Here is a 6,581-nt window from a genome sequence, read left to right on the forward strand (position 1 = left end):
CCAATACTTGCATATGAATGTTCACAGAAGTTTTTGTTGATAGACCAATTTGAAAACAATCCAAGAATCCATCAATGGTGAATCCAAAGACAAACTGTGGAACATCTTTACAATAGAATAATATTCAGCAATGAAAATGAGCATATTTATTATTATTGCTGTTGTTATTCCTGAGACAGGAGCTATCTCTGTTGTACAGGCTGGAGCGCAGTCGTGCTACCATAGTTGACGTAATAGTGAACCCTGGGCTCAAGCAATCCTGTCACCTCAGTCTCCCAAGTAGCCAGGACTACAGGTGCGTACCACCATGTCCCATTAATTTTTAAGTTTTTTGTAGAGATAAGGTCTTGATACGCCTCCCAGGCTCATCTCAAACTCCTGGCCTCAAGCAATCCTCCCACCTCAGCCTCCCAAAACACTGGGACTATAAGCGTGAGCCACCGTGCATGGTCGAAAATAATTTATTGATACAGGCATCAGCATGAATAAATTTCAAAATAATTGTGCTAAAAAAAAAAAAACCCAGTAAAAAGCATGCGTACCATATAAATTCATTTATATAAAATTCAAGAAAATGCCAACTATTCTGGTGATAGAAAACAGGTCTGTGGTTTCAACTATAGTGGTGATGGAGAGGACCAGATTGGGCAAATCAGAGGTCTATTAAAGAGGGCTTGGGAAAGAACCAGATATGAGGATGAAGGAGAGAAGAGTGTGAGTGTCTTGAATTTCTCCCACATTTCTAGTTTGCAGACTAGGAAAGATGGCAGAAGTGCTACTCTCTGAGGTAGAAAGCACCTGTTCAGTTTTGAACATTATGGAGCTTGTAGTGTATTGCGAGGTTGTTGTAATCAAGGAGTAAGCAGTGGGGTGTTCCAGTCTGTCACTCCACAGAGACCTGAGCTGGAGGCAAAGGAGTCAACTCAGCCAGCGTTCGTGAATATAGGTGACCTGGATACACAGAGATAAATGGTGACCTCAAGTGGCTTTGATATGCAGTTTGTGAACAATTCAAACTGACTTATCATAAGATAAATTTGTTCCACTTCTCTTTGGAGAATACTGAGATGTTTTATTTGCTTTTCATTCAGCAGTTTGGAATATATATACCAGGGATGCAAAAAAAAAAAAAAATGCATACACATTTTAAGAGATGTTATCTATGTATTACTTTTATTTCACCATAATTAGAAGTGTCTGGACACTGATGGTAATTTTAGCACCTCCTGTAATTGTGGAAGTCAAACATGACTTGCATTCATCTACAATTTTCATAGTTTTTTTCCTTTCTTAAAATGTGTATGCATTCTTTTGGCATTCTGTGTGTATAGATATAGATATAGATATAGATACAGATATAGATACAGAAAGGAAAATGCTGTCGTCAGTAAAAAGGGCCCTAACTGCTCAGGAGGCCTGGATTCTAGTCCTAGGATTCCCACTATCTCACTGTCTGGTTGATTTTAGGCAAGCTGATCCCTCTGTGACCCTTGGGCATAGACCTGTACATTGGCAATGACTTTCAGCATTTTAAGGCTATTTTCTAGCTTCCATCCCTTCTGTTTTGGGTCCTAACTGGAAGTTTGGGGTGTAACCTAGGTGCCATCTCTCGTCTGAACCCTGAACTATAGTTGTTTTCTCCCAAGCTAAGACTACAGAAAACTCTGTCAGGTGCCCAATCTTCTCTCATTTCCGCTCTGATAGCTTCTTATTATAAAACAAGAGTGGTAAGCTCTTAGCCCATCCATCCATCCATTCAATTTTTATAAAGTACTTACTTGTGAACCAGGCGCTTTTAGATGAAATAGACAGCCAGAATCCTTGCTGTCCTTTTATGACTTCTTTTCTTTTCTTTTCCTTTTCCTTTTTCTTTTTTTTTTTTTTTTTTTTTTTGAGTAGGTGCCTCACTTGGTTGCCCAGGCCTGAGGCCAGTGGCATGCTCACAGACACCACAGTCTCGACCTGCTGGGCCCAGGCGATCCTTCCACCTCAGCCTTCCAAGTAGCTGGAACCACAGGCATGCGCTACCACACCTGGTTCTTTTTATGACTTCTAATAGTGATTTGTATGAGCTCACCTAGTGCTTAAGTTTTTTTCTTTAGAAATATATTTTGGTTGAGTTCAGAGTTTAGAGGACAAAAATTAATATTTAGATAGATGATTCAGCATATTACTGTCATTCTTTGTGTGTGGGGGGGGTATGTTGTGGCTCAAGGTCAGGTTCAGAGTCATCTCTTATTTTTATTTAATGTGGTTATTTTGTGTTCTGTTCTTCCAGATTTGCCTTTCTAATTAAATTTCACCCAGATAGATGGGAAAATGAGCTTGTCCTCCCTAGTTGCTCTCAGAAGGGGGAAGGGACTTGCATAATAAGCCTGCCGGGATGGGGAGAAGAGATTACAGCTGGTAGTAAGTAAAATGAATCATGCATACATAAATAATAGAGAACAGACCACCCTGGAGGTGGCCTGGATTGCATCTTTAAAAATATTCATGTGTTAGAAAGAGTGCAGCATTCTGGCAAGAACCTAAGAAATGGCCCTTAGCTTTCTGCAAGATATTTCTCTCCCTGAGGCCCTGGGGTCACTAGGATTGGTGTAAGAGTGTGCGTGGGATGATTTTCTCTCTTTATATCTTGGTTTGATGTTGTCTACTATCAACACAAATCTATTATGGATCATTTTAATTTCAATCTTTATTTTTGTGTACTTTGTATTTTTGTAAGTTTCGACAATGAATGAATACTTCCTTGATAATCGAAGAAACAAAACCCATGGTAAGTGGAATTTTAAAATAATATTTACAACCTGTATATTGTGGTGGGCACAACAGAAATATTTTGGGTGGATGTATAAATGCTGTCATAAGGCAGGATTACAGGCAGCACAGGCCTAAAACACTAAGAACATGGTGCAAATAAACCACACCATAAACACATGGTGCAAATAAACAAATCACCCCTGGAAAACTCCCCGGTATTGTCATCTATCACCTCAATCTCTCTCCTAGACTATTTGTCTTCCCTCAAAGTCCCTTTAAGCATGGGAGCAGTAGCCCATGGTTTCTCTAAGTCTACAGTGAAGGACAAAAGCAGCTGTGCAAATATTTGTACAATTTTGGCTTAATGGATTGAAACTGAATTGAAGACGGGCAGCTGCTTCTGGCTCACAGTCTAGGCAGGGATTACTTGTGTAAAATGGCAGCATATGCTTGTCTAGCAGAATATTCATGACTTGGGTGAGCCTGGGTCTATCTTATTAAAGATGGGTGGGCTCAGCTTTCTATGAGTTTTGAGGGTTTCCCCAGGGGCCAAGGATGTGAGTGTGGAAAGGACAAAGGAGCAGGCTGAGAATAGGAGGGAGAAGAGGGGTGTGAGCACCTGGCACTGCACTGTGTCATTTCTTCTCGGCTTGCAGTCACCGATGGGCATGGCTTTCTTCTCTATCGTTTGAATAATGATGATGGTAGTTGCCATTTTGCAGGCATGGCTGTGGCAGGCACTGTGCTGGGGGCTAGTTGGGACTTGGTTGCAAGTGACTGAAAATTCAGTTCTAATTTGCTTGGGGGGGAAATGGGGGATGTATTGGAAGATGAACTTGAAAAATCCCTTAGTATATGGGTCTCAGGCAAGACAGAAAGGCAGCCTGTCTCTCCACTCCGCTTTCCTCTGTCAGCTACAATCTCTGGCATGGTCTCCCCAGGTGCCGGCCAGACGGTCACCAGCTGCTTCGGGCTGACATCCTACCTCTTCAACAACCACAGGGAAAGAGATTTAATGGGAGTAATGGTCTTGAGATGCTTCTCCAAGTCTATTTTCCCAGTAGGAAGCTTTTCTTTTTCCGTCCCTGTAGGTCCTTCCCCCTTTTAGACTCAGCAGGTACCACTCAGAACCCAAAGTCCACAGGCAGGCAGGAAGGGCTGCCTCCTCCAGCATGGAAGGTGGCATAGATGTCCTGGGGAAATGGCGGACGTGAAAGAAAGATATTAGAGGGGGTGTGTCTAGGAGAGTGTGCCGCCTGATTCCGCGAGGGCCTGCGGCCATCCCTGTATCAAGTCTTGACCTAGCAAGGGGGTGGAACAGAGACAGAAATTCCAGGTAGGTTGAGGAGGACACTGAAAGCAGAGAAGGGTTATGCCCCCCTTTCAGGCTGAGACTCCGCCCACAGCATCCCCTGTGCCCTGCAGCAAAGCAAAGCTTTGTTGTGACGAAGTTTGCTGAGAAACAGTTAGAGATGGTGCCCCTGAGTCACATTTAGTCTCCCTGTGACAGAGAAGGGATCCTGTAGTGGGTGAAAAAGTGGCTAAGGGAGAGAACTGACCCACCATGGGGTCACAGTGGCTGGGAGCATGGCTAGGAAGGTAGCTCAATCCTCCCAAACAGAGCCAAGCCCAAGGCCAGTTGGAACCGTGGGCAAAGAGAAGCTGTTTTTCCACCGGAATCAGAGCTGTGAGACTGTAAGCCGGGATCTGCTGGGGTCTCACGTCAGTTAGAAAGTCTAGCTCACATGAAAGGAAGGAAAGCTCAGATGGTGAGTCCCTGAGGCCCTGGAACTAAATCCCTGAAGCTGGCAGGCCTGAAGCTGGCAGGCACTGGGCTCTTTTATACCGGCCAATCAACCCTTTGGTTAAGCTCATGTGAATTGGGTAGTCTGTCTTTTACAGCAGAAAGCATCCTAACTAACCCAAGCAGGGAAGAAGAAGACAGCATGAGTTTAAGGGGCAGAGGCTGGAGTCAGTGAGGGATGACAATCAGGAGACAGTGGAGGGATGGAGGTGAGAGTGTTGGGTGGGCTGGAGAGGCCTGTGGGTGCCTCAGTTTGGGGTGATGCTGAGGTGAAAAGATTCTGTGCTCATAGACTGGGAGAGGCAATGTCAGTCTTTGGGGCAGGAAGAAGACCCGGGAGGGTGTTGCATTAGAGGAATCCCCGCGAGGGGCCAGCTAGCAGATGTCCAGAAGCAGGTGCTGACTGGCCATTAAGACTTCTAATGAGAAGAACACCCCAGGTGGCTGGGAGAATGGTGACACCACGGGGGGAAGTGGAGCTGGGAGCTGGGAAGAGGTAAAATTTGGCACCAGATGTGATAATTTTAGGTGGAAAGGTCTAAACAGACAACAGGAAAGCAGGTAGAAATATGGCTAAAACATCCAGGTAGAATGTGTGGATTTGAGAGCCGTCAATAAAGGAGTGAAAGAAGAGAGGTCAAGGTGATAAGAGTAGGCAGGTTAGATCAGGAAAAGCTTCAAGGCTATAGGAAAGTTCCAAGCTCATGCCTGTCTGCAGCAGCCAATGCAGAAACATGCATACAAGCAAGCGACCTAGCTATAGGAAAGTTCACCCCTTCCTCTTCCACCCTTCTCAGAGACACCTACAGCATTGACATCCGTCAACTTAGGATGCTTGCGGCGGAAAACCACCACCAAGGCAAGAACTACATAGCTTAGAGACCCCTGGAGTATGAGTGTCAATAGCCAGGATGACCTAAGATGATGATACGCTTTCACTGTAATGTTATTAATTTAAAATGTTTAGAGGAGCCTCCCGAGTGGGAGGCCATGACAGTACCAGTATGGCCCTATAAGGCCTAAAACTCCCCCACCCTATGCGAGGGAGGAGTAACAGAGACCCAGCCCTAAGACCCACCTCAAAACCCACGCCTCAGTAGCCCTGAGAATAAAAGCGATAGCTCAACAATAGTCGAGTGCAGAAGTAGCAGCTTTTTGTAGGCTCTTTCTGCCCGCTCGCCTTTCCAGGGAGTGCGCGCTTTTTTGCTTTATGAAGCCGTTTGCTCATCCCGCTTCTCTGCATCTCTGTTTGCGAATCCATTGCCAATGTGAACACAAGACCCCGCCGTCGACCCGTCTCACACAGGGAGGAGCACCCCTTTTCCCGGTAACAGGGTGGAGGAGCTTTTCGGAAGGTGCCGCTCAAAGGGAAATAGCACCACGTTATCCGTATCTATGGCCAGTTGGGCCGGGGCACGTGGGGCCAACGGAGACCTCAAACTGACAGCGCGGGGCCACTCCCACGATCGCGGTTGGTGAGATCACGTCCCGACCGAGCAATCTTGTAGGAATCCCCACCAGCAGGAGGACCCAACATCTGCAAGAAGTGACTCACAGGCACTGGCTCGAACCAAGCACAACCGCGCGCCCACAGGGGTCTCACGGGGCGTCACACATCTGCGGCTCTTCAGCAGCGGCTCCGAGGAAGCCGCGGGCCGGGGAGAGTGGGGGCGGGGAGCCGCGCGGGCCGCCACCTCCCCCGGGGCCCTGCAGGCCTCGGGAGACAGCAGCAGCAGCAGCAGCAGCGGGGACTGGAGCTGACCCAGGGCCGGATGGGATCTGAGCCGGAAGAGAAGCATGGGATAGGCTGAATGGGGGGGAGGGGGCAGTGAAGAGATCGCAACAGTTTGGGACCACGTGGCAGCTGGCGGACCCCGGACAGCGGCGCCCCGCCCCGGAGCAGGGTCAGCGGCGTCGGGCCAGGCACCTGGCCCCAAAGCACCCACACCGGGGCCCCGGGCCGGGTCCACGCAGTCCCTAAGCCCAAGCCCGGCGGCCGCCCCGCGCGACGGGGCCC

At 47.5% G+C, this 6,581-nt stretch overlaps 1 protein-coding gene across 1 annotated transcript in view; it reads left to right on the forward strand.

Moving 5' to 3' along the window:
- Nucleotides 1-3,151: 3,151 nt before the first annotated feature.
- Nucleotides 3,152-6,581, forward strand: part of PXYLP1 (2-phosphoxylose phosphatase 1) — a 70,438-nt gene continuing 67,008 nt past the window's right edge. The window contains exon 1 of the mRNA XM_021710708.1: nucleotides 3,152-3,237. The gene's annotated coding sequence lies outside the window, so the exon portion shown is untranslated. The remainder of the gene's footprint in view (nucleotides 3,238-6,581) is intronic.

This window comes from Carlito syrichta, unplaced genomic scaffold, assembly GCF_000164805.1.
Source record: "Carlito syrichta isolate Samal-C Ts95f unplaced genomic scaffold, Tarsius_syrichta-2.0.1 Scaffold297556, whole genome shotgun sequence".
Classification (NCBI taxonomy): Eukaryota; Metazoa; Chordata; class Mammalia; order Primates; family Tarsiidae; genus Carlito; species Carlito syrichta.